Raw genomic sequence first — 27,753 nt, 5'->3', positions numbered from 1 at the left:
GGCATCGCCACCCTGCACCACTCCCCACGCCCTGTGCCAGCTACAAAATGTAAAACCCCAGAAATTATCCTAGTACTGCTGAGTATCACCAAAATGAAAACATTTTAAAATGAAAAACATTTAAAGAAATATTTAATTGGACTGGGAACTCGTTATATCATAGAACCACAGAATGGTTTGGGTTGGAAGGAACCTTAAGGAGCATCTAATCCCAACCCCTGCCATGGGGCCCCCTCCCACCAGCTGCTGAAATCAGACTTGACTCCCAAGAACAGAGGAAGGAGCAGCTCCTATTTTTGAGCTGCAGTACTTCAGTGTTAAAAGAGGAAAGGTTGCCTGTTAGCAGGACACACTGAGGACAACACATACCTTGCAAAATTCTCATGAAAGATAACCCACAGCTCTGCTGTTTGCTGAACAAGGCAGCTCTTCCTCATGCACCTCATCTGTTCTCATTTGCAGAGACACAGGCAAACAGCTGCGGTGTGTCCACGGGAAAGGTGCATTAATTCCCATCAGCTGGTTTCTGCTCACCCTGCTCCACGGTGACCTCCAGCACAGAGCACTAGTCCCTAGTACATGGGGGGCATACAGAGCCCCCTCCAGCCCCTCATGTCCTGGCAGCAGGAGCAGGAGGGTGCTGCCCTCTGAAAGTTGGGTGAAAACAAAGGTAATCTTGGTCAGGTTGCAGGGATAATGCATGGGCCTGTGGAGCGCTAGGGCAGGCTGGCCACAGGAGCTGCAAAATCCTCACCTGCTTTCTGCTGGGGGTGGGTACCTTGTGCAGTTTGTTTATTTGTGTGCTGGGATTAGACAAGTATCAGCCAGCGAGGCTCAGCTGCGCAGGCACACTTCCACAGCTTAATCAGTTACCGGTGATGTCAAACAGGAACTGCTCACGGTTCCCCTCTCAGCCCTTGGCACCCTGAGCCTATAAAGCACCCCTTAACCCACTCAGCCGGGGCGAGGCTGAGCTGTGCCTCCAGATCCTGGCTGCTTGGTGGGGCCAGGCTGGTGGCACTGCCTGGGCGAGGGTCCTGGCACCGCCACCACGCTGCTCAGCTCAGCCCCATGTGGCCACACACCCTGCAGCATCGGGGCCACGGGCAGCCTACAGCCCACAGGAACATCGCTGGGACTGCACCACCATCCCTTTGCCCCATGTTCCTAAAAGAAGGGTTTGTGGGCACATTTTGTCTTCTGTGTCAAGGGGGAAATGAAGGGACAGGAACATGAGGAGCCGCATCTGCTGGGGGATCCCACCAGGAGACATCACCTATCTGTGACAGCACTGACCTGCTGCCAGCTTTCCTCTGAAACTTTGAGTTCTGATGAAAAGTCAAATGAGATAGATGGGATTTTTTTTCCTTTTATTTGCCTAACAGACTAATTTTTCCCTGAAAATAAATAAATCCTGCAACTTCAGTTCCCTCTGCTGTGTGCATCATTTTATGTTATTTACACTAACATCATTTTGTACCATTCTGTGGCTACCGGTAAGAAGCTACTTGTGAGTAAACTCTTTTCCAATTAGCACTCAGTGCTTTAGGATGGTGAAATCTACAGGTCTTCCCTTCCAGTGGAAAACAACACACTGAAACCCACGTATGCTGTGCAGCTCCATGATCATCATTACTAACGTGAATTTTTTCCATACAAGACAGCATTCAAAAATTACTTGTGGATAAACTCTAACATAGCTGCAATTACAAACGTTTAATTTGTTTTCTCTTGTAGGGAGCTTTAAAAAGAATACTTTTGGCTGATTAATTTAATTTCACCTTAATTCGTTTAATTTTTAAAGTACTATTTTTGTCCCAGTCTAACACTGCTTTGATATAAGGTTCAGGCTTTCAGATGCACAGGGGACTGTGAATCTTGTGGGCACTAAGCTGCACATAAAACCTCTCCTTGCATGGCTATGGCTTCTGGAACTGCACTAGAAAAAAAAAAAAAAAAAAAAAGTTAAAGTTATAAACTACAAATTTAAATGTTTTAAAAGCATCTGACCACTAAAAGCACAGAGCAGTGTGCCAAAAAAAAATAGATGAGTGGCGTTTTATTTTTTTCTCCTCTAAACACCGTACCTGAAAAATTGCCAGGGGTGTTTTGTGCCCTGGGACTGGGAGGCTGCTGAGCCTCCTCTGTGCTTCCAGCACCACCAGCTGAGCACTGACACAGGCTTCATCGGTTTGTTCCCCTTTTTGCTTTCTATAGCAGAATTAGAGATCACCAAGAGTGAACAGCAACTGAAGATGAGGAATTTGGCCTCTTCTGTAAACTCTGGAGAGCAATTACTCATATTTAAGATACAGTCAGCCTTAGGCTAGCACGTGTTGCAGAAGCAAGTCAGCAACAAGCACACCTCTATAGTGCTGCACTCGCTGAGCCAGGACCCACAGCCCACATCCCTGTGCCCTGCACACCTGGGTGGCTCCCAGGGGACAGCACACACCTAAAGCTCCATGGCTTCCCGTGGGCTGCAGAGGCCTCTTGCTGTCACCAACCCTACAAATCATCCTAACATGGCCACCACCAGCGCTTCTTCACAGCTGTCACTCTCCTGTTCTGTGCTCCCTCAATGCAAGTGCTCTGGGAGCCAGGGATGTCAGGCACATTTGACTACAAAGCAAGAGCATTATTCCTTCCTTAGCAAATGCAGATGGCTCTGAAAGAAAAAGTGAGACACAGCAAAAAATTAAACTTGAAAAGGGAGCTCAGAAGTCAGCCTCATCCCCACCCACCACTCTTCCTTTGATCAGTTGGATGAGAAGAGCTGCACCAGGGTCTCTGTCTCCTCCTCTCTGAGTACACCCAGGTTCACTCTCTTAAAGTCAGAAATTAGGAGGAATGGCTCCTGCTGAAGCCACAGGAAAGTTAAGCTTCTCAGGCTGTTCTGCAGTTTCAGCCTATATTCTCTATAGAGGCACTTACAGAAATTGCTAAGGAAGCATTTCCAAACCACCACACAAACTCACATCTAATTTTAGGTGGGAAATATTATTTTCCAGTATCTGAATTGTTTGATGGTGCAACTGTGAGACCTTCCAGAGGATCCACAGAGCCAGGGAAAAGACATCAAGACAACACTGAAGGAGAAAAACTGAAGGAGGAAAAAAGAAAAATTGTCAGAAATTGCTCCTGAGTCTGGATGCACAGGAGTGCTCCAGCCCCACAGCACTGCACACAGAGTGCTAACTGGATGCAATGCCCACAGAAATTCAGCCCTGCTCACCAGCTGCAGCTCAGGGCCAGCACCTCCTGGGCAGACAGAAGCAACAACTGCAGTCCCTGCAGAGGCCCTGCTGTGGTCAGCAGGGATGCGCAGAGGGCAGCACCCAGGTACAAGGGAGATGTGCCTACACCAAGGGAAGTCCCTGGGAGTGCTCACCCTGGAGGGTGGCAGGTGCTTGGTACAAATAAGAGGGGATGTTTTGAGCTTTTTTTTGGTCATATGTGAAAGGAAATTTTGCCATGTGTTACTAGGAATTGCCTGCTAGTTCCTCTTCTCTTTATACAGAATCCAAATTTGCATGGAAAGGCTTTCTAAATTTGGGTCTATGCATTTCATTTTGCTGCTTTCCTGGAAAACAGAGGGGATAAAGCCCCACATCACCACAAAGCCACAAGCTATGTGACAGAAGACACCCTGAGCTACAGAAAGCACTCCTTGATCCAGAGTAATGCCAAAACATGGCATGCAATGTCACGTCACCATGGGCTGAGGGCTCAGTATGGGGAAATCGTGACTTTATTACAGCTGGCAAACACAAGCAGGGTAAGGACAGGTCAGTGATGCGCACACAGAGCTGGATGGGCCCAGCATGAGCCAAAGGGGTTGAAGAGTGAACTTTATTGACAGTATTAGTGGTAATTGAAAGAACTGCCCAAAGAGAATGGAAATATAAAGATACTTACAAAAGCACGAGCATACATATAAACCCAGTGTAGACAGTACCCAAAAAACCTCTGCCAGCAGGGTTAGAGGTGATAGCATGAGTTTGTTTTAAGAACTATGCCAAGGATCTTGAAAACTGTATTTATCAATAAGCAGACAAATAGCATGACTGTCAGTAAGGTGAAAAACAGTATTAAACATTCCTCTTTAGTATATAAACAGAGATGCACATGCCCACATAGTCTGCTTATCCTTCCCTGCAGTTACTGAGGAGCTGGTAGACAGCAGCCATGCCAACAAAGGACTTCCAGGCTATTAGGAAGTACTGAAAATTGGATAGCAGAGAAAGCAGAAAGATGGAAAGAAAACTGACAATCCATCTCATTTAAAAAGTTGTCTAGGAAATGTCATTTCTTGTTGATTTAAGTAAAATCAGTTCAAGTAACAGAAAGGCAAGAAATGTAACTAAATAATTAGACAGTTAACTCTAATTTGTGGTAATTAAACTAAAAAATTATCTTATGATTTCCATAATTGAAGAAGGTTACATATTTTGGTGATAGATGAATCAGCACTGGTGTAATATATCTAAAACTTGAGTTAGTACCATACAGCTTCTCAACTAAGAAAGGAGAAAAATACAAAATCAATACAATGGTCTTTAAACAATTAAATGCAATCTCAGTGATTGGTCTCAGAGTGGAAAGCCCACTGAGCAGCCTCATCTCTGCATGAATCGACAGTTGGCTCTAGGCTGCTGAGCATTTTAATCAGGAGCTTTGAAGAAAACAAAATCACTACTGATCAAATTTGCAGAAGACAACAGAATTAGAGCAGTGGTAACAAAGTAACTTTTATTTCATTAACATGATGAAATGTGGATCTCGTGGTAATTAAGTAGTATCCCTCCTACCACTTTTAAACATCTGTCCAGGTTCCTAGAAATAAAGATATATTTCAGGCTTGGAGGAGAAAAAAAACTTAGTCAATGTTCACCTTGTGACCTTTTGACTTTGTGTTTTAATCATAGTACAAAACAAAGATTACATATCAGTTCATTCACCTGCTTGTGGAAAAGCCTGTCATTAGTGAATGCTTAACAACCTGCCGTATGTTTATAAATAATTCAACTCAGAATTTTGAAATTAATTTCTGAAACAAACTTCAGAAAAGGAAAACCACTCAATTCCCAGGAGCATGCCCCAGAAGATTATTAACTCCGGGAGTAGTTATAGCTTGGCAGAATCAAATCTTAAAGTTTTCCACTGTCTCAAGCATAAGTAGAAGCTTTGCTTGACTTGCAATTGCTTGATGGCAATTCTCCTCTCATTTCCATATTATCTTCAAACAGGCTGCTGGTCTCACACCAGCCCCGAGGGAAACCCTCGCATTGCTCTCATGTCCTGGGTGCCCTGTTTGCACCCCTCCCTATCTTTTACTTGGCATGCCAAACATCCTCCCCAGCTTCATTGTGGATCTATTAGAATATGCTAAATAATCGTCCCCTAGCATTTTACCCATTGCCAAGGGTAGGGTCACATCCCTGGTGTTGTGCGGAATTTCTGATGCTGAATCTTGCATTGGTCTTTTCTGCTTCTGTGAGTCACTGCTAAATACCCGTGCACTTCCCTGTGCTAGTGGTGTTTGTTGCTTTGCAGCTAACTACACAGCTAAGTTAGTTCTTTTCTTCCAGCTCCACAAAACAGAGCACAACATTAACATGGCACATTTAGTAATATATTTCATTCATTACCATTTCTCCCACTGCCCCTTGCCTTGAGCCGCAGCCCCGTGAGGTCCTGCCAGAAGGAGTGCCGTCAGAAATATGCCTGCTGGCAGAAGTCCAGCGGCCTCTGCATGGAGTGAAGCTGTGGCTCTGCTGCGAGCAGGAGCACTGCACTGCTGCCCTGTTGCATCTGCTCTGAACAAGGCTGAAAGCAAGAAGTAATTTCTGTGGCTGCCCAAGCATTTTCCCTGCCTCAATGCAAGCTGGAACAGTGAGGAGACACGGTCTCTGTGGAGCAGGGTGTCCTCAGGAGGTCCAGCACAGGACACCATGGTCACTGTTTAAGAGGCAATAAGTTCTCACCCCCAAAAACACCCAAACAACAGAAGAACCAGACTATTTGGTAATGAAGTTCTCCCCAGGGAAGGGGGTGGGAAGACTTCCCCTGCTAACACTTCAATCTAAGGACCAATTTAGGAAAAAAAGAGCTGCCATACAATTAGCAGGGGCTAGAAGAGACCTTAGGGAAGCATCTTGCACTTCTCACCCCATTATGACTGCTAAAGATCACCTACAGTTAAAACCCAGAAAAAGAAACTACACTGTGCTCGGTACTGCAGCTCCACTGGCCCGGTAAATACTCCCCACATCTGAAAACAACCTGCAGGTACATTGCATTAGGAGAGGTAAGCTGGAATTCAGGAGCACATCTGTAATGCATGGTATCACTCAGCAGATGAGGTGCTGGTGGAGGGGGGTGTCTCCCAGCAGTGGTTCTGATGCTTGGCCTGATGGCTGTGACACCAAGTGCCCTCACACTCAGCTCCTGATGGCACACAACATCCCTGCAGAAGGAACAGCACAGAAAAGCCTGAGGCGAGGCACAGGGCCCCGTCCAGCAGCAGCTGGGGGAGAGGAGCTGCAGGTTCACAAAGGGCGTGCAGCCTCGAGGACGATGTGGGCAGCAGGGCAACAGTGCTCCCTCTTCTGTGGCAGAAAAGTGGGCCAGACCAGGTTCCCAGCCTCTCCTGGAGAGGAACCTCACACCAGAAAAATGCACGTCATGTTTAAAAGGCAAACAGCATTCTGGAAAAGCAGCCACAGCCACGCATCTCGGGGAAGCTGGCATTAAAGCCCTCACGCTGTTAATCCAAACGCCATTCTGAGGGAAACATTACCATTTTGCAAACTTTGCTGCCAACAGAGAGCTAAAATAATGAGTAGTGTTTACTTATATCCAGGGCATGAATTATGGAGTCCTTGAGGGTCACTTTCTCTTTTCATAAAGCCAAAGCTTTGCAGCTCTCACATGCTTACCCTGGCAAGTGTAAGGAAAGGGACAGGTCAGGAGCTCCCACAGTCCACCGAAGGGCTGGATGGATGATTTGTGATGCTCTTAATATGTTTTTAATTCCTCATTGCAACTTTTTAGCAATATATTTTAAAGCTGAAAACACTCGCAGCAACCAAGCCAGACGTTTGAATTGAACAACAGGCATTTAGAGGGAAGCTAACAGCACTTTTAAGCCCTAAAAGCAAAAATCACAATCTCATATTCATCTAAATGTCACTTCCCAAGCAGTTACACACAGAGGTTGCTCAGACTCGTCAGCTTGCTTCTGGCAGCCACAAACAATGTGCCGGGCCAGCAGCAATCATACAAGCAGCCCGCAGCCCCATGCACAGCCCTGCAGGCCAGGCTCTCCACGCATGCCCCAGCAGGGCAGGGCCACCCAGGGTCCCCCCAGCCATGCCCACCTGGCCCAGCAGGGCCACCAGGGCCACCTCCCAGAGGGACAGCAAAAGGCAGGGTGGCACTCGCAGGAGGGCAGCTCACTTGCTGGGAGAGCCGAGGATGCTCTCAGGTCCCAGAGCTGCAGTCAGCCTGCCCCAGCGCTCAGGAGCTGTGCAGAGCTGCCAAAATCTTCCCAAGGACAAAAAGCAAGAAGGACTATCTGGACAAACAAGTACATCAGCAACCTCCATTTCCAATAAAAGATTTTTCACTAAATATCACAGGGAAAAAAAATCTATAGCTAATCTCAGTTTTGATGAGGGGTTAAAGAATATCTCCACCAGGACATAGGAAACTCAAAGCTTTGGGGTCCAGAGCACACTGAGGAGCCTTCAGGTGTTCGCTGCACCTGCTGAGGGCTGCAGCATTCCCCAGGGGACAGCCAAAATGAGGCATTTTCCTCAGTTTTGTACAAATAAACTTTTAAAGCAGCAAAATATTGTAGCAGGAAACCACCCCACATAAATCTCTTCTGCAGGCCCAAGAAAGGCTCTTCAGTCTGCTCTGCTCAGTGCAGTCAGGCACCCTGGAAACAAGGAAGGTGGCAGGGAAGGAGACCCTCAGCTGCGTGATGAATGTGATCACATCGTTACCCTCCCAAGAAAATCCATCACTGACAGTTTTCTATTTTATGTTATCACAGTAAAAACTAATGCTCATCTGTGGAAGGGCATCTGCAAGGCAATGAGCAAGGTGTGCGCTGCAGTACCTCACCCTACAAGTGGAGTGAGGAGCAGCAGAAACCACTGCCTGAGCACCCACAGGAGGCAGCACTAGTTGGAGCCCCCAAAGAGCACAACATGCAGCACGTGAGTGGGACCCCGGGCACAGCACACGGGGGGCACAGCACACACACAGCATGTGAGCAGGACCCCAGGCAGCAGCAGAGGGCTGTGCTGTGCCCCTGGGTGCAGCAGGAATTCACAGAGAACAGCAGAGCATGTTTCTTGGTACACACTCGCTCCTGATTCAGGCATTTTGGGTAAGATCACTGTGTTTGAAGTCATTAAAGGCATGGAAAAGAAAACTTGGAAGTTTGACAAAGGTTTAAAATACGACATTGAAAAAAAATAGTGAAATGCACGTGCTCAGCTGTGAGCTGAGAAGACTGTACAGGGGAAGGACCATAGGCACACAATTATTATCCTCTTCCTTCAGCCCCATTACCAGCCACCCCTGAAATGGGATATTGTGGCAGCCAGATCTTACCCAGCTCTTAAAATCTAACCCCTCATTAAAATAGACTGGAAGTCTTCTGTTTTGTCTATCCAGCAATGTCAAGATTATGTACCAATCCTGGCACTGGCAGAAGGATTTCCCTGTTCTCAAATAAGCACTGTGAGCAATAGCAAGATGGTGAAGGTGCTTAATCTGTAAACAGCCGTGACCTATAGGCTTTTACCTCAAAGGCAGCGGCTGCTGCCTCTTTGTGCTGTTCCACTCAGTTTAAGCACACTGTTCATTAGTGGCTTCCCCTGCTTCATTCATGATTAGTCTGTAAATAACCCAGAGCTGTATTCCCAGGACTTGCTGAATGTTTTCTTGATCTATTGTTGAATGCATGAGGCTAAATTAGCCGTATTCCAGCACTTTTCTCTAATGCTTTGAATGTCCAGAGAAGTTGGTGTCTTTTTAATCAAACATTCTGAGGAGCTGCAGATTGCAAGGAGGAATTAATGCTGATTTGCACACTGCGTCCTCACCAGCATTGGGAGAAACCAGCCTGTTTAATATTGTTAAAAATGAGCATAAAAGGAAATAGAAAAAACTTGCTTTTTTCCTGTACTTTGTTGCTTAGAAACCACTGTAGATGATTTTGTTGTTGTTTGTTTTTAATAAAGAAATGCTTTTCCACCATTGCTTCTAGTGAAGAATCAAGAGTATAAATAGAGGTGGCTATATATTCCTGAACCCCATGGTCAGTGGGGTTGATGTTTAAGGAATTAAGGATTTTCCATTGACATGAATGGATAATGACTCAGGATCAAGATGTCAAGTGTTTTAGTACCATTGCTTTTAGTTTTCTTAGTCTGCTATAAAAAAAACATAACATCTTTTTTATTTAGCCCATTTACAAAAAGAAAATCTTCATAAAGTTTTGATCTTTAGCCCTTCTAAAAAAAGCAAGATACAGAATGTGTTTTTAGTAATAGCAACATCGTTTACCCCCGACCTGCACATTTTATGCCATGGCTGCTTACTTTCCCAGCCCAAACATCTCTATAGAAACTAAAAAATAATTTGGTTTACTGTTACTCGGGTATTCTTGGTTCATATCTACTCTTTGCCATTTTTAATGTGACTAATTTTAAGGGGGTTAGTCCTGGCTATCTAACTGACAGGAGTGAAGATAGAAGTGAAAACAGATGGAGCTCCAAGGCTTACCTTCAGAGGTGGGACAAGGACAGGGCACAGACCACTGCTCATTGCTGCAACCCCACTCATCTCTACTGTAAGGGTAAGCTTGAAGGAACAGCAGGGCTGAAAAACTGCTTAAAGGTGGAAATACAACACTGCATTTAGGACTGAATTGTACCTTGATCCTAAGGTATTAAAACCATCTTTTTAAATAAATAAAAGTTTCACAACATTGTTAGACAGGTAAGTATTATATCCATTTCATGTGTGGGCAAATGGAGAAAAAAGCATATAGGAACTTTCCAAAGCCACAAAAATGGAAAGAAAAAGCCCCCCCCCCCCCCAAACCACCTGGATGGTGACCTGATAATAACAGCCTATTTTTCAAGCTACAGCATCTAGCAGTGATGGAAGACAAGCAATACAAAACGCTCAATAAGCACATGCCAGCAGAAGGGAATGGATTTCCAGCAACAAGAAGTTACACGTGCAGGCAGTTACCAGAGGTGGGATGGGATGCCAGCCCCACAGCTGCTCAGGGCACCCCTGTGCCCCCCACCAAGCACCCAGCCCTGGGCACTGCAAGGCCCCCTGCAAGGTCTGTACCTTGCAGGTAGTGCGCACAGATTAGTTTCCTAATTAAGTTATCAGCCTTAGCTGATCAGCAATCAGCAATGTTCCTGTTAAGTATAAACTGCGTCATTTGTAGATGCTACAGGACCCAAGTGTGATGTCTGTGAGTGCCCTCTCCCTACACGTCTGCAAGTCCAAAAACTATCCTCACTGACTTTTGGTGCTGTTTCAACATGCACAAAATGAAAGAAAAACTGAAAAATGAGCAACTGTTGCACTATTATAATTGTGTGGCCATTAAAACATATAATGAATGGAAAGCAATGCTGAGATTTTCCTGAGCAGTTGCCAGAGCTGGTTAAGTAAGCCCCAGGAGGGAAGGACAGGACATTCCCATCTGCAATTCCAAATTAAGAAGCAAATTCCACCGGAATACGCAAGGACTAAGAAATTACAAAAAGCTGCTCAAGATTGCTTTGCAGCACCTCATCAGATGACAACATGCATTCACATCATCTAAGACCACTATCAAGTCATAAAAATGCTGAGAATATTTCTGTAACATTCTCATTTACAATAGAATAAACGGTTGCATTATATCTTGAGATTACCTCTATCCAGAAAATGAAAGCGTCCATTTGCACTTTGGGTGCAAAGTTATATAGAGATTTGTTTTTTATTAGCAGTTGACCAAATCTCGAGACATCTTACGTCTGAGCAGCTAGTAGACATTAATATCACGTAGGGATGGGGTGGGGGCAGCATTCACAAGAGCACCACCACCAAACCACTGCCTCGGGAAGCAGTCACCCACGACGTCTCTGTGGTTTATCACCACGCCACAGGCAACAAACCTGTCCAGAGTTTCAGTTCTCCATACTTAACCTGCTGCTTGTGAGCATGGTAAAGAAAAAGTCAGTCAAGCACCTGTCACCACAGACCATCAAACACGTCAGTAGTGCAGTATTGCTTTGGCTGCAGCATGCCCAGAGGACACAGGACCCGTGCTGACTGCAGGATGCTGGTGGCAGGGAGGGCCCAGGGGCACCCACACAGTGCCTGTGGCTAGGGCCGTGCCTCCTTCTGCACCCACGCAGGGCTCTCCACGCTCCTGGCCCTGCAGGGCTCAGCTCCTCCTGCCCCAGGGGGCTCCTGCACACAGGTCCAGCTGCTGGTGGCATTCAATTCCTCTTGTATAAGGAGAGTTGGCACAAAACCGGCGCTAGAGAAAGACAGGAATGAAGTCTGGAGGTATAGCTGTGTGCCTACCTAAATCCAAATGCAGGAGACTCCTACAGCATGGCTTTGGTCATCCTCACCTAGAGGTAGCCGTTCTGTGATCAGGAGCTTGGAGGTGCTTTGGAAGATGCCTCCCCACCAGGCACTTTCCATCCTGCACGGCCTGCTCCAAGCAGGAAACCTGACCAGGAGAAGCAGCACAGCACACCTCCCAGAGCTCCTCTGCTAGCTGCACATTGGATGGGCTTCACTGAGCCCGAGATCAACACAATAGTCGTGGATATCAGGATCCGTGCCCAATGGAGAAACCCACAGCTTCAGTGGGGCACAGGTCTGTGCCCATATCCAGACTCAGCAATTGTCCATGCATGGATACAAGTGAAACCGAATCAAAACAGTGTTTTTCCACATGCTAATCATTTAAAATGATTTAAAGCTTTCTCTGGATGTTTGTTATAAATAAGCACCTTACTTTTTCCCTGCATGGGTCAAAGTGACTTTTCAGCAGCCACTTATTCTTTCCCAACTTTTCTCCTCCTAGAAGCCCAGGGCTGTTGTGCTTCAGAATAAATGTCATTATAACGATCAGCTTTACAACAGAAAGCCATGAGCCATGAATTTTTAATGCTGTCTGGGACTCAGAGAGAAAGCGTTCTCTCCCTGGGGAGGGGAGGGAGCACCAAAACCCCATGTTTTGGAAGAAGCCAAGAGGAGGGTGACATTTCTGCTCTCAGTAGTCTGATACAATAAACAGCTGCCTGGGAGAGCACTGACCACAGCTCAGGTGCGACACAGCTGCTCTTACAGGAGAGCCAGCATTTATTTACCAGGATGAGATGAGTCTGTTTAAGCATTGAGACCATCTGCAAGGCTTTATTTCCCTCTCCCCATTTCCGGGGGAAACCAGGGCACTTCATTACCCTCAAAGCTTTATCAGCTTTGGAGAACAGCATCAAGAAGGCAGCCTTGCAACTCGGAAGACTTGCAGAGCAAGATAAGGCAAAGGATGCAGTAAAAAGGCACTGGGCAGCACATGAGGAATTGATAGCTCCTCCATCAGCACCTGCACACAGCCACCATAAAATACCCTCTGCTATTATGGGTGGCCATAATAGCTTTCACCAACAGTTTGTGCATGAGACTGTGCCTACCTAAATCAGCCAGCTTTGAAAAAACAGATTAAAGTTATTGATTCAGACCATGGTGGGGCCGTATGTAGGTCGCCTGTATTTAAGAGGTTCCTGGGCTCTGTTGAGGGTGCCAAAACGCAGCCTCCTGATTGATGGAGGAACGCACACCGCACTGCAGCACCAGCTAACAAGCCTGAGATTCACTTCTCAGCTAACGAGATCAGAAAGAGACAGGTCTTTTTTTCCCCTGTCCCAGAGAATTAGCATCACCGCGGGATGCTGCAGCTCTGTGCACAGAAGGGGGGGAAGCTGCAGGACCTGCGGCCACAGCACCCTGGGGCAAGGGGAAGGTGCTCAGCAGCCAGGCAGAAAAAGGCATTTCACCCCCAGCCTCGGTCTCTCCCTCCCTCTCTGAACACAACTGGGAAGAAGAGACCAAATTCAAGCTCCCGCTGTGCCACCAACACAACAAATATCGCTGTCAGAACGCTTTGTTTTGTTAAACCTGGGTTGTTCTGCGTGCAGCTGAACTCCTGTAAATCTTCATAAGACAAGAAGCATTCCGACTTTCTCCCCTCTGAAAAAAAGTGTGTGCAAGAGACTTTGAATCACAGACTTTACTACACAGTAACAGTAAACTATTACAGCAAAAGTTTGCAGAACTTCTCTGGTCCATTACAGTAGCGAAGTTTTATCTCCTGCAGCACTCCCAGGCCTGCTCCCATCCCCTCTCAGAGGGCAGTAACAGACATGCCACGCACACCTCACACCTTGTGCTATGGCTTCCTTTGTGCTACAGAAACACGGAATGCAAGAAATTGGGCACTTATTAAATTAGCACGGAAGCGCTCTTTGTGGGAGCAGAGGGATTCTGATCTGTCAGCAGAAACACTGACAGAACACAGAGCTGTTGGAATTACCCGTGCTGCACAGTGACTGTTCTGCATTAATTCACCTATTGAAATTATTACAGCAAGATAATTAAGGAGAATTATCATGACAAGATAATTATGAGAAAAAGCATGGTGTGTACAGTCAGAGGAGCCCCAGGCCACACGTCAGCTGAGCTGTAGCTTGACCTGTGCTATAGCATGTGCTCTGTGTTGTAGTCCACACAGCAGCATCTGGGAAATTTAAGAGTTACAGAAAAATTCCATATCTCGGGGAGAAAGTGCACCTCCAGTAAATAAAGTAACATTACAGACATTTCCGCATCACTGTTGCATTATTTATAACTGCTCTAACAAGCTGCTGTAGACGTATTTCTAAGTAGCTCTTACTAAGAGGGACTTTTCTAAGAGGGATATATCATATCAAATGTGCATGGAAATATTTTTTGTTGTTACTTTTGTACCATTATTTGAAGGACAAAGCCACCTGAAGGCGGGAGATCCACTGCCAGGCCCTGATTTTCAGCAGCACCCATGTGGATGAGGCTCCCTGGCTGTGAGCAGCCCTGCACCATAACCAGCCTGGGGGTATAGCAAACACCTCCACAAGCACTTCTGCTCCTAAGTAACTTAATCGCTTTTTAATTCTGGTTTCCACTAATTTGCATGGACATGTTAGCTCTGCTCCTCTTGAGCAGAAAATCTGTCTACATGCCAATGGCTCAGCTCAGATTTGGATGCTAAATCCTCAGACACCACAGCCCGATTTCAAAGATGTCAGCAAGGATATAGTGATGTATTACTTATACCCTGAATAACGCTCTGACATCTCTCCCTGGGGAGGGACGGAGGGTGCCCAGGACCTGCTGCACATCACCACCTTGGGACGAGGCAGTGACACCCATTCTGGCCCAGAGCCTGGGAAGCAGCTCCAGGTGCTGCCGTTTATAGCTCCCACCAGCCAAACTAACAGAAACCTAACCTGGTTCTTTGCAGACAGACATTTAATGGCCAGCTGAGGTTAAAAGGCAGGAGACTTGAAGCAGCATACCCTAAGAAGGGCTGACAAAAGCAGAGAAATGGATTTTGCTGTTGTGCCTGCAGAGCAGGAGGAACATGGAGCAGCAAAGCCATGCAGGGCAGGGCAGCATCACTCGGGGCCCTGCCAGCCCTGCGCTGGGTGCACGGGTACCAGTGACAGCAAGGACAGCATCTCTGCTTCAGGTGGAACACATGAGCGTGGCACTTTCTCAATTTGTCTTCACTCCTTTCATTCCCTCTCCTCTCTATCACTCAAGAAAATCCAAGTTATGGAGCTGCTGCAGCACAGCTGTTTGCTGTGACTTCAATGCTTTTCAGAAGCAGACCAGTACTGAAGCTTCTTCCTCCATGTGTGGTGAAACCGGTGAAGACGTATCCTGATTGAGATGGTAATAGAAACGACATCCCCCCCACACACACACACAAATATATTTGTCTTGTTCAGTCCTCAAGGAAATAGGATCAGATTTAATAACCAGCTTATCAGGGAGCTGTTCATCTCTTCTTGAAATAGGAAACCATTTTAATACCATCTAAGACTATCAAATAAGGGTTTTCCCTGTAAAGGCCTGTTTCAGCTAAAAGGGAAATGATGAATGAACCTTAAAATGAAACCATCACTTAATACTGTATATGCTTTAACAGTTTTTCTCCCTGCTATCTGTAGTACAGGCCTTCAAAGTAAAGTTTACAGAAGCACGGGGCAGACAGATGAGCACCTTGGAGGCCCCAACACACACATGGATTTGGTGCACAAACCCAAATTCCTCCTGTGCCAACCACTGCCCATACAGAGCCTCCCCGGGAAGAAGCCGAGCTCCCCAAGAAGGTTCTCATTTAGTTGCATGAAGCATTTACAATTCAGATGGCACTGTACACATTTCCATAGCATCATCATTCAGCCACTTCATCGGGGCTACTTCAGTGGGAGCTTCCTTGGGATTGCAGTTAGATGGCTGAGTCCTGGCCGTGGTGCAGAGACAAAGCTGTGTCCATAAGGTCAGCTGTAATAGCTTTATTTTCAGCCATTAGCTACCAGTGCAAGCTGCATATTGAATAGAGAAAGCCCAATTTTGTCTGCGTGCCTGACAAATGCTGCTGCTATACCTAGAGAGAAGCAGAAGTGATCAGAGCAGCCGCTGCCTGCGGGCATGACGCACTTCAGAGGGCTGAGCAGCACCGAAATAAAAACACAAAACTGCATTATCAGGGCAGACCTGACATTATGCAGAGACAGATTTTGTTCCCAAAACCGATTTAGCTTGAATTCTTGCCCTGCTAAATACCAACATTCATCAGGTTGGGTTATTTGCCAGTGCATAATAATTCCATATAAAGACTATTAGGAAGGCTGCAGCAAACAGATTAGCACAGAGAGTGAACCCATGTTTTGAACAGCAAGACGAAGCATCACTGGCAGGACTCCCACTTCTCCCCATTTTTTGCCTTGCCAGAAGCAAGCAGACAGGAAAAATGGAAGGGAAACAGCAGCTGTTAGGGTCCATGGGCTCTCTTTGCTGTGCAGGTTATTATAAATATTACATTAGAAACATTAGCGAGACCACACATTACAGCAGCTGGCCCAGAACGTTTAAGCCCCAGGCATGAAACAGAGACTCAGCAGAGGAGGCTGGTGTGGGAGCCAGCCCCGTGCTGCAAGCCGAGGAGACAAAAACCAAAAAACAACCACTTGTTTTGGCAGATTCAGAGCCAAAAGGCTCAGCACCTGTCCATTGCAGAGGTGAGACATTACGAGTGACTCAGGAAATAACCTGAGATGAAGGCTTTTTCATCTCACTTCCTAGCAGGGTGGCAGAGGGTGGCAGGGAGCAGCAGGGGAAAGGGGCACGCACAGCTCACCCCAGGCAGCACTCGGGGTCCTGCAGACGGGGGCTGGCAGAGCACCCTGCGCCCTCCCCAGGGGCAAAGACCAGCACTGGAGGGGCACCAGGGCACGGGCACCCAAGGGACTGACTGCGGGGTGGTGCCTGGGTGTCAGCTCCAGTCCCTGCGGGGTGGGTCACATCAGAGCAGCAGCGGGGCTCCCACAGCACAGCGCTGGGTGCTGAGGCTGAGCTGCCACATTGGGCATGGGGCCCTGTGCATGAGCTGGCTACAAAAATCTGTGCAAAAAGCTGATTTCTGCAGTCATTTCCACTTTTAGTTTTGCTTTACTTTTCTCACCCATCCATTTGTAGAATGACAGAGGTCACGGTGGTCTCACTAAAAGGTCTTTTACTATTTTAGCCTTTATTGTTCAATACTGTAATTTCCTCAATACTGTAATTGGTGAAGCAACCATTCCTTCAGAAAATGTGTGAAGCTTTTTCAGTCAATAGATTAATAAATGCATAAATCTGTAAAAATTGAGGCCAACTGACGCTGAAATTTGTCAGACGTGAATCTGTAGGGGAAGGGTTGTTTTTTTGTTGTTAAATTACTCTGTCTACAGAACAGCACAGTTGCCTCTAACATTCATTGCTCTTCCTAAAAAAAAAAAAAAATTACTAAGCACAGAGCAGAATACATACAATGAAGCAGATAAGCTAAAGAACCAGAAGGGGAAAAAAAAATCAAATTCAAGAATGATGGAATGCCTTTACTTTAACATCCACAAGGAAAAGAAAGCAATCACTCCAGGGGAGCTAAAACATGAGCAAGTTTCCATCCAGACTGGGTATACATAGCTAACTTACAAAGCCAGGGGAAAATGGGATTTTTCTAATGGTACCACTGACAGATGCTTATAGTGCTTACAGAAGAGACAGTGGGAGCTGCCACAATTTAAGAAATGAAGGATAATGAATGCAAGCAGCAAAGACTCCTTATGCAGTTTTATATTCTGCTTTTTAGAAGGAAGACTAGCAAGTGAAGATTAAATTAAGGCAGGAACAATAATGCCACAAAAACGCCATCACAAGGAAGTTAAGGCTGGAGCATTTTGAAGGAGGCAGCACACCACTGAGTTTCAAAGCCAATTGCATGCTGCAGATAGACTGGGGAACTTGATCTGCTTCTCGATGTTTGGGAAGAGCATGTCTGGAAACAAGGAATACTTGGTCCAAGGTAGACCTGACCCAGGGCAGAGGCACCGTCCCAGGGAGCTTCACACAGAGTGGGAATGACACCCACTCCCTTGCATCTAAGCTCACTTCTGCTCTCAGATTACTTGCTTTTAAACACATTAAACTCAAAATATGACACAAAGAACTACTTAAGGAATATAGAAGTAATCACCATAAAGGTGCTTTTAAAATAAAAGACGCTGATGTTAAGTTAGAAAACGCCTAAGGCTGCTATAGTTATTGAGAAGTCTTGCAAAAAAAAAAAAAAAAAAAAATCCATTCTTTAACTCTTTCACTGTAATACTGAAGTCTGGAACACCAACATGTGACCCAGAACAATGCTCCAGGCACAAAAATGCCAAATTCTTGCCATGACTTATATGAGGTTATGTATTGCTAACTCTACTTCCACTTACAAAAAAGACAGAGAGAGGTTATACTTGGGTTGGTGTAGTCCCAAATAATGATAGTGGGCCGACTGAAGTACAACACTGTGCCACCAGTTGACAGAGAAATGCTGAGCTCCATACTTGGTACCACTGAAGACTTCAATAGTTTAGTAAAATCTTATACACTGAAGTCCTGATTTACAGCCAGGTAAGCTATTGATAAGACCATGCTTAACCCCCCTATTGTGCCAATCTTGAGAAAGTGTTTGCATTCTGTGACAGCTGTGCTGCATGGTATACAGTACAGCAATAGAGCACGCGATATTCAGTACACAGAATTAATCTGAAGCCTGCATAGCACTGATTCATATCACAGGGATACCAATCCTACCTATAATTTTCTATTTTCCAGGAGACAGATGCTGCACTGAGATGCTCACCAATAACTGCCTGGTTAAATGGTAACACCTTCACTGCCCTGGTGGGAGTTTCTACCTTGCAGATGAATTGCTTCTCCCAATAACATCCTTAAGGATGAACAATGATAGCTCTTGGGGGGCTGTGGGGGGGGGGGGGGCACTGATACTGCTATTTACTATTTACTGCTGCAGAGCAGAGGTTAACACTGCAAATAATTTATGCTACTAAGCATGCTGGTAAGGCACCTCACAGTAATAAAAGTTATGAGTGCTCTAGAGGAATAAATTGCTGTGCTTGATGCACCCCAGGGTACGCTTGGCCTTTTGGCTGCCAGGGCAAACTGCTGGCTCACATTCAGCTTGCCATTAACCAAAATTCCCACATCCTTCCTGTGGGACTGCTCTCTAGCCTATCATCCCCCAACCTCTACGTACAGGCAGGGTTTCCCCAACCCTGGTGAGGAACCCAGCCCTTGCTTTTGTTAAACCTCATATTGCTGGTGACTGCCCAGCCCTCTGGGCTGTCCAGATCTGACCTCTCATCGCTCCTTCCACTTCAGTGTCATCCACCCACTTATCTGCCATGTCAATGGGTGCAGCACCCTTATACTTCCTTTTCAAGGCCCTAAGCCTGTAGGAGAACAAGCCCTCACCTAGGTGTTGGTGCTGGTTTGGGTTTAAGTGCAGGGCAGCACACGGCTGATGGCTGGACTGGCCCAGGTGCTGCACAGCAAGTGAGAGACCAGGCAAGCTGCTGGGTGCTGAGCTGGGGGCAGCATGGTGCTGCTGCTTCACACCAAGGAACACTGCTGCATGATGAGGTGCAGAGAGAACCACTATTTGTGCAGTAAACATCCTACCAGGAATATCTTAAAGGCACTAAAATTAAAATAAATGTGTACAGAAAGTGCCTTCATGTGAAATTGAGAATGAGCAGTCTGTGTAAGATCCCAAAGAGCCCTTTTACCACCAGTAGTAAGTTTATTAACTGGGACTGTCAATGTTAGAAATGAACAGGTTGTGGTTTCTCAGACTAGAAACTGATTTTAATCTGGATCTTAGAACATGTGGGAAATTTTCAAGTTCTTGCATTATCCAGCACTAATCCATTAGCCTGGGCTGGAGGCAGGGGGCCCTGCCCACAGCAGAGGGCTGGAGCCAGGTGGGCTCTGAGGTCCCTTCCAACTCGATGATTCTCTGAGCTGCTGAGGCTCAAGGCAAAGGCATTAAAATCACAAGGTGATATCTTCTGGCAAAGGCCTTCATGGTGCAGCTCATCAGCATTGTAAAAACAAGTGATTTTCTCCTTAATATGAATCAGAATATTAACCACAGGTGCCCTCATGTAAGAGGATCAAATTAACACCTTTGAGCAGCACCAGGTGAGTTTCTTATTAGAATACATCTTTTACAGCCCAGTATTGATCAGAACTCCAGCATCAGTTCCTAGCTTTGACCAGTGAGCATTGATTGCTCCAGACTGCTTCTTGTACAAGGCAGGAACCTGGAGTAAGATCCACTTACTTCCAGCCATAGATTGACTCAAGACCAAACACATTTCTTGGGTATCTTTATTTGGAACATCTCAGATATCCATATTACCTGTACTGAGGGCCATGGAGTACAACATCCTGCTACCTGAAGCCAAAAATCCAGTCATTTTCTGCCCTTTATAAAAACCTGAGATCCCATACTACTGGCTACCACACATCATGCACTCGCATAATTACTTTATTCACATGCTAAGTGCACACAGTCACTCAGCAGCACTCAGTTCAGAACGCATATGTTTCCGTGATGCAGGGGGACATTTCTGCACTTGTACATAATCCTCCTGCTTTCACAGCACAGACCGGGGAGCACATCCCTGCTAATCCCCTGACACACATCCCACTCAGTCAGGCACATCTGCTCAGCAGCCTTAACCTGTTCTCCTCCATCCTGGGAAGCAACTGGTTGCATGAGGGGAGAAAAATAAAGAGACTTCTGATGCCCACTGCAGCATATTTAATACTCCAGCACAAAACAGGAGTGGCACTAGCAGAATCCCCGGGGAGCAGCATGACTCGGGGTGTGCACACCACGGGCACCCAGCAGCAGACACAGCGCTTCCAGCTGGTCAGGGAGAGCAGGCTGTCTGCCAGGTGCTGCTCCGGCCTCCCAGGAGAGAAACACCAGCTAAGTCATGCCAAAACAGGCTAATGCTGGTATACCAAGTGGCACTGATTCAGATTTGCACTGGTGGCAGAAAAGAGGAATTGGCAGAAGGCAGGATACTGGAGATCACATCCCATGAAGGATGAGATGTGCCCAAGTGTTTCAGTCAGAAGATTTATATAGCTTTATCAGCTAGGTAACCTATAAAGGAAAAGCACTCCTTGATAACTCATTCTATTACTATAGCTGTAACACAGCTGCATCTCATGCAATGGCAAGACAGAATCTCACCACTTAGGAGCCCTTAAATCAGCATGAACAGCACATGCAATTTTTCACATCTATTTCCCTATAAGTTTAGTAATAAAACTAACATCTTTTGAATCATGTGCAGTGACTACAGCTTTACAAAAGCCAGTGAGAAGACAGAAGTGATTAACATGATACCATAAAGTTGTTACAAATTTTCCTGTTTCAAGTTTGGAGGAAGCTAAGAGCAAAATAGTGCAAGGACCCGTACCCTTTGGAGGCATGCAGTGAGTGATAGTTAAGGTCAGATAAAAGATTAAGATCACCTGACTACTGCAGATGCTCCATATGATTTTAAAACAACGGGTTGTTTACAGAACAGCCTGGAGAGAAGAAAAAAAAAAAAAAACAGAACAGGAAGGAGAAGACACCAAAACACCTCTAAAGAGGAGAATATTGCCTGGGGCAGGAGTGAAAGGGGTTCTGCTGTAATGCCTGACAGCACAATGTCACCATGCGATGTTAGAAGCCCTGCCATGGGGAGCATGGGGCCAGCCCCTGGCTGAGCACCCCCACGTCCCCATCAGCATGGGGCAGCCAAAGCCTCCCCCCAATATGTCAATGAGCAGGCATTTGTGCTGCTCCTCCTGTGCAGTGAGCAGAGGCCAGGGGCAGATTTAGAAGCACTGTCCGGTTGCAGACACCACTCTCAGTCCCTCAGATATATTTTGGCTACAGAAAATCTATAACCCATGCCCTGCTGGTGTGCAGAGCCCAATAAAGAGCACAGGAGCCTTTGCTCCCAGGCTGCCTTAGCAGAGCAGGGAAGGTTCGTGCTGGGCTTGCTGTGCTCTCTGCAGAAAGCAGCTGGTGTCAGGGCAGCAGGCATCCAGCCTGGTCTGGAGCTGCCTTTCTGCTGACTAAAGCTGCTCAGATGGCCTTCGGGCTGCTTCGAGTTGCCAAAATCCCAGGGACAGACACTAGCCTGGAGCTGCAGGGTAATTCGGGTACCACCTGGTGCTGTCAATGGCATCAGCCCCCAGTGCAGCCGGCACTGGCAGCACCAAGCACAGGGCTGCCTCCTCCAGTGCAGCGATGGGAGGACAGGACTTTGGGAAGAGATGGGGTTGAGAACTGGGGAGGTGCCAGCACACAGCATCAGGTGCCCACTGCCTGGGAAGGTTCAGCAGCATTTCCAGAGGGCTACCAAAATGATCCTAGAAGTAGGGCTGATGATGATCAGATGTCTGATACAAGATTTTTTCTCCACTTCTTACGCTTTTGATGTCTTGCCCAGCATAACACAGGACTCAAACACTGCTTTTACCTGTTCTCTTCCTGCTTCCCCCTCACAGGGCATGTAAACATCTAGTTTTTCAGTGAAGTCAGGCAGTTGCCAAAAGTAGCAATTTTCAGTTGTACTTTTCACCCAGTATATCTTAATTGCTAAAGAAAACAGGCTCTTACAGCTTGTTTTATTCATACCATCTATTAATTTGTTCTTAATCACTAGCCCCCTGCTGAGTCACATCTCCTTAGTGCCACAGCTATTACTCTAGCAGGGAGATTAGATCATTAATGTCTGTGTGAACTCACTAGGGCACTCAGGGGTGGTTTCCCCACAAGTTTGCACACTTGCATGACTGATTAGGCTTCAGATGAGAGCAGCACCCAGCAGTGTCTCAGGAGCAGGTCAGGGCATGCTGCTACCAGATCCTCTTGTGGAACTTAGACTGATGTGTGGTATTAGTACATGGAGAAAAAGCTCTGGTCTCATCCCTGACTGTGCTGTGCTCTAGATACTTGCTGATGTTTCAAGAGGCCACTTTCAAGGCCAGGTTCAGTGCACAGCCCAACACTCCCCACTCATTATGGCCTGCAAGCCCCAGGGGGAAACTCAAATGGACATTTCTGTTGAAATTACCCCATTTTTCAGGGCCTGTATACATATTTAACAAGCTTCCAAATGCAGGCAACCACATTCCCTTCCCTACAGGATTTTCCAGCGTCAACATCTCCTGGAGGCTGGCCAGAGATATCAGATCATGGATCTAAAGGTTCCTTCTGTTATGGCACTCGCAGGAACATGCTGATGAAGATGGTTTTAGATAAGAGCAGAGAAGTCACTGGCAGGAACAGGGAAATTCATTCATGGTCAGAGCACCAGGGGCCCAGAGCTATACAAAGAAGGAGCAGTCTCTCCTTGTTATGGTCAAATAATCAGAAATCAGAGCAGACAGAAAGAAAATAAGCTGTAAAAGTGTCAGACCACTCAGACAAGGAGGTACATCTCTGGCAAAGCATGAAGATTAGCAATGGAAATAGAAATAAGTTAATTGCTTCTTCCAACCTCACAGCAGGTGTTCTGGGAAAGGGAGGAGAGAAAGGGAGCTCACAGAATTTGGGAGGACAGAATCCAGACATTGTGCCAGCTTTGCTCCTTCTTTCACATAATAGTCTTCTCAGTCTGCTGTGTCAAAGATACAATGGTAACAAATCATCAGAAAACACTCTGAACTACATTTAACCAACAGGCAGGTGATCTGGCACCTTTCCCCAGTGCTCACCAGGAGCAGTGGCAGGGTTCAAGTGAAGTGGCTGTAGCATCATCATTGCTGTAATTCAACCTAGTTGAGCCTCCCATCCTTTACTTTTTGGCACTTTACAGAGAAAACCATCAGATTAAAAAGCTGTTTTGAAACTAAAAACATTAAAAACTAAGCCAAGGAATGGGTCTCCACCTCACAGCAGAGCAGCACAGAATTAAGTGAAGGGCAAATCATCCCATTGATAGTGACCTCGGGACAGTATCTCTGCTCTCCTGCAGTGCTGCATGCAGCCTTTTTCCTTCAGCTTAGAAAAACATCCTCCATCAACAACTGGCAAACATGGGCTGCGTCTCCTTGCTGTTCCCTAACCAGGAGAGCAGCACGCCCTGCTAGCAGCAGCGAGATGTGCCAGCACGGAGCGCACAGGCTGGGTTTTGGTTTTTTAGAGCTGTGCAAAAGAAAACCCTGTAACATCAGAGTGCTGACCGGGGGCATTTAAACAGCTAGCTCCATCCTCCTTCTGGAAAGGACACAGTAAATTCCAGGAAGAGAGAAGCACCCTAAGGCAAGTTTCCTAGGACGATTTCTTCCCAGACAGCACATATCACAAGAATGTTTGTCCAGGCTGGTTTGACCCTTCTTAACTGTTGTTGAAGAAAGGTGAAAACGAGGGCATGTTTTGTTCTCACTGTAATAGCAAGAGGGCCAGTCACTACAAAGCTGATAGAGGAATTGTAACAAGGGAAATACCCACTGCAGCTGAAGATCAGTTAGCCCCTTTGCCTGAAGGCAAGTTGCAAGGCATAGAGACACACATGCCAATGCCTTTCCTCTCAGTGAGTCTTGAAGAAGCCAAAACAAAGATAAAACTGGATTTGCCTCATTCATGCCAACTCATCCTTCCCAGAGGATACCAGACTGTAACTGCAGATCTGGAGAGGTTCCTTCACAAAACCCGACAAGCAGCATGTCAACCACCAACACAACACCAGAAGACTATTTTAGTGAGCCTTAGAGCTCCACGTGGCATGAGGGCACCACATGCTCCTCCAGGCAGGCCGATCTTGCCAGGACATCCCTGCCCTGCCTCCATTCCCCTGGTGGGAGCTGCCTTCCCCTTTGCCTCCCACGCGCCCGGGTTGGAGGAGAACCCCAGGGCCCACAGTGCAGGCTCTGGTGAAGGCCTCCTCTGCATCCACCACACTCACCAGGGCAGCTGGTCCCAGACGATCACACATGGACACTGCAGTCACAGCCTTGCTGCTCAGTGTGCATGGGATGCCCCAGAGCAGTTCCACAGGTGCTCCGGCACCTCCATCCATAAGGAAACTTTCCCAGGCCACTATCACCTATTCACATCTAACCTGCCATGTTTGCCTGTCCTCATTTTTGAGGACACTTCGTTTATATATAAACTTTTCCTTGCAATAACTTCTTTACCTTCTCCCCTGAGCCCTGGAAAATTTCTTTGCTTTGTTTTGGCACATAGTTTATCTCATTTCCTAATGGGAGCTTGCAAAGCAGCAACAGGCTGCTCACAGGCTCCTTGCTTTTTGGCTGCTCTTCAAGAAAAGAGACAATAAAGGAGACAATTACCACAATTTTCTTCTGACATCCTCTTTTTTTTTTTTTTTTAACCCCTACCTGGGTATGTTGGCCTTAGAGTCTCCTCCTGCCTGCCACACCTCCCTGTATCATGACTGCCACTGCCTTGTATGCCAAATGCTTCTCGAACCAGACTCTCCCCCCTTCCCTTGTCCAGGTCCCAGATACCACTTTCTTGTTTTGAGACTAACCCTCAGGAAAAACAATTTAATGCTTTCCCAGTTTTTATCTTTACACCTCATCCTGTTGAGAAATCCACTGAGCCTGTAGGAGACCCCAGCCCTCCCAGTAAAAACCCCTCCCACATTTCTGCATCTTCCCAGCCTCACACGACAGATCTGGACAGCACCCATCTCACATAAGGTCTGGGACTGACTACAGCACTGTGTTTATTCTGTCAGTCCGAGATGTCACCTATAGGGACCCCATAGTTCTTGTCTTTTCCAAGATTATTTTATTGCCATCACATGCAATACTCATGCCTACTCATTCCTTTTACACTGACAGCCTGACAACACATCCACATCCCTAAAGGCCACATAGAGTAGTAACTTTGCCCCTCAAACATATGAAAAATGTTACTAGTTTGCTGAATTACAAAATAGCTTCATAACAGCTGAATTGGAACATGTAGTTTTTTAAAACACTTTCTTACACAGCATTTAAGCCTTAGTAAGCCCTAATATCCTAATATTAACTTCAAGACAAAGTTGGTTTTTGTTTTTTTTTCTTAAAGACCACATCAACAGCAGTAACTTAAACATATAAGCAACTCAGGCAGGTAGCTACGCTGAGTCAATGCACTTACTGCTTTGCTCTGTATCACTTTTAACCTTATTAAGAAGCACATCAATATCAGTACAATGAGGATTATGCTATTTTAAAGAGAAAAAGCACCCTGCAAATAAAAAGCTCCCCACATGGACTAAAAACCTCTCTGGATGGAGCACAAGCATTCACTGCCTTCTCACTTACAATTGATTGCCTTTGGAAAGAGGCAAACAAGTCAATAGCAAGAATGATAACAGGAACCAAAGGCATCAGATTAAGAAAAGAGTAAAACAAAAAGAGCAGCAAAAAAAATATCTTCAGAGTGCAAGTTTAAATCCAGGATATTGGTACTTAAACTGTGAAATTATTCAGTCTGCAAACATAACACCCATATATAGATCAACATACACCAGCAATTCCACGGGAGTTCAGTTGATAACATAGGTTTTCATATGGCAGATATGATTACTTAAACCAGAAGAGGAAATACTGCTCAGTTCACATGTTTTCAGCCAGTTTAAGTGACAATAGACATGAACCAAAGACAGACTCAAAGAGCTTGAAGAGTAACAGGCTGAGTCCGCACAGCCCTGAGGAGAGCACCAGTAACATTCCCACCTTCATGCAACCAAGTGGCTTCTGCAGAAATGTATGTTTATACATACATATATATATGTGTGTGTATTATCTCTGCTGTCATCCTTAGAGGATTAACTGTCATGAAACATATTTGCTGCATGCAGAGCACACTACAACCTGTGATGCTAACTGTCACATCAGGAGCCATATGGCCATTTTGCCCCATGCCCATCAGCTACATGCCCACTGCCTGGCCCAGAGACCAGGCTGTTGGAAACAGAGCAGGGGTTGCAGCACTAACACCATGCCCACAAGGCAGCTCATCCTCAGACCAAGGAAAGCTTGGGTTGGAAGCTACCTGCAGAACACTAGTACATTGAACTAGTTGGGGAGCTCCAAGCCTGCAGGTGCAGGTTTAAGCCCATACAGCACAGAGGCACATCTCCACCTCCTCTGTTTTACAGAGAGTTGCTGCTGCAAGCTGCCTGCTCTTCTGTAAGTCTCACATCACAGCCTTAAATCAGGAGGTGACTCGTGCATGTGTTCAAGCTCTGTTACGAGGGGAGAGCATACAGGCTTTATTCCTATCAGCTTCTCATTCTCACATGTGCTTACACTTCCCTCTGTGCTTCTTTCTCCAGTCTAGCCCTCCAAACCACATTAAAGCAAATAAAGTAGTCACACTTCTACTACAGCAACTCCATTGCCATCCTCTTAAGCATCTAAAAGAGAGAATGAACAGAAATAAGAACCTGAACTTAAATCCATCCACTTCTGAAACACCTACGTGCACTATGCATTAACGTGCTTACTCACCACACAGCTAGGAGCTCTCAGGAGCCACCAGCACCCCACTTAGAAGAAGCAGGAGCCTCCTAGGCTGCCTCCTTTGAAGGGCCATCAGCCCTCCTGCAGGTGGTGATCATCAGATTGCGTTAAGATTAAATGGAGCCTAATTACGACCTGCTAACTCTGCTAGACTGATTTGGATCAATCACACTAAAATGATCAGAGCTGCAGGTTACTTTAAACTGAAATTAAGAGGTGGAATTAGCATTTCAATCACATAGGGAACTCCTCCCAAACCCACGGATTTAGGCATACCATTCATACCTTACTTGCTTCATTTGCAGCGTTATTGCAGAGCATGTCTGTCCTATTGCCTACCATGCCATCTATCTCAAGAACCACACAAATCACTTCTGTTAAAAGCACATCACATTTACTAATATACTACCGTGATTATGTTACTGCTACTGTCTAAACTTGCACTTCATTAGTAGCCAAAACAGTGTTTAGCAAAGAAGTTGCACTTTCTAT

The 27,753-nt window shown here is 46.1% G+C and overlaps 1 long non-coding RNA gene across 1 annotated transcript; it reads right to left on the bottom strand.

Moving 5' to 3' along the window:
- Window positions 1–1,466: 1,466 nt before the first annotated feature.
- LOC311437417 lies at window positions 1,467–27,284 on the bottom strand. The gene is made up of 3 exons (XR_014693455.1): window positions 27,221–27,284; window positions 2,456–2,668; window positions 1,467–1,939 (listed from the first exon to the last, which is right to left on the bottom strand). It is a non-coding gene; the product is annotated as an uncharacterized lncRNA (long non-coding RNA).
- Between the last annotated feature and the right edge of the window lie 469 nt (window positions 27,285–27,753).

The sequence above is a fragment of the Aythya ferina genome (assembly GCF_964211825.1).
Source record: "Aythya ferina genome assembly, chromosome: 5".
Taxonomy (NCBI): domain Eukaryota; kingdom Metazoa; phylum Chordata; class Aves; order Anseriformes; family Anatidae; genus Aythya; species Aythya ferina.
The sequence above is the reverse complement of the archived record's forward strand: the minus strand, read 5'-3'. Positions and strand labels throughout refer to the sequence as shown.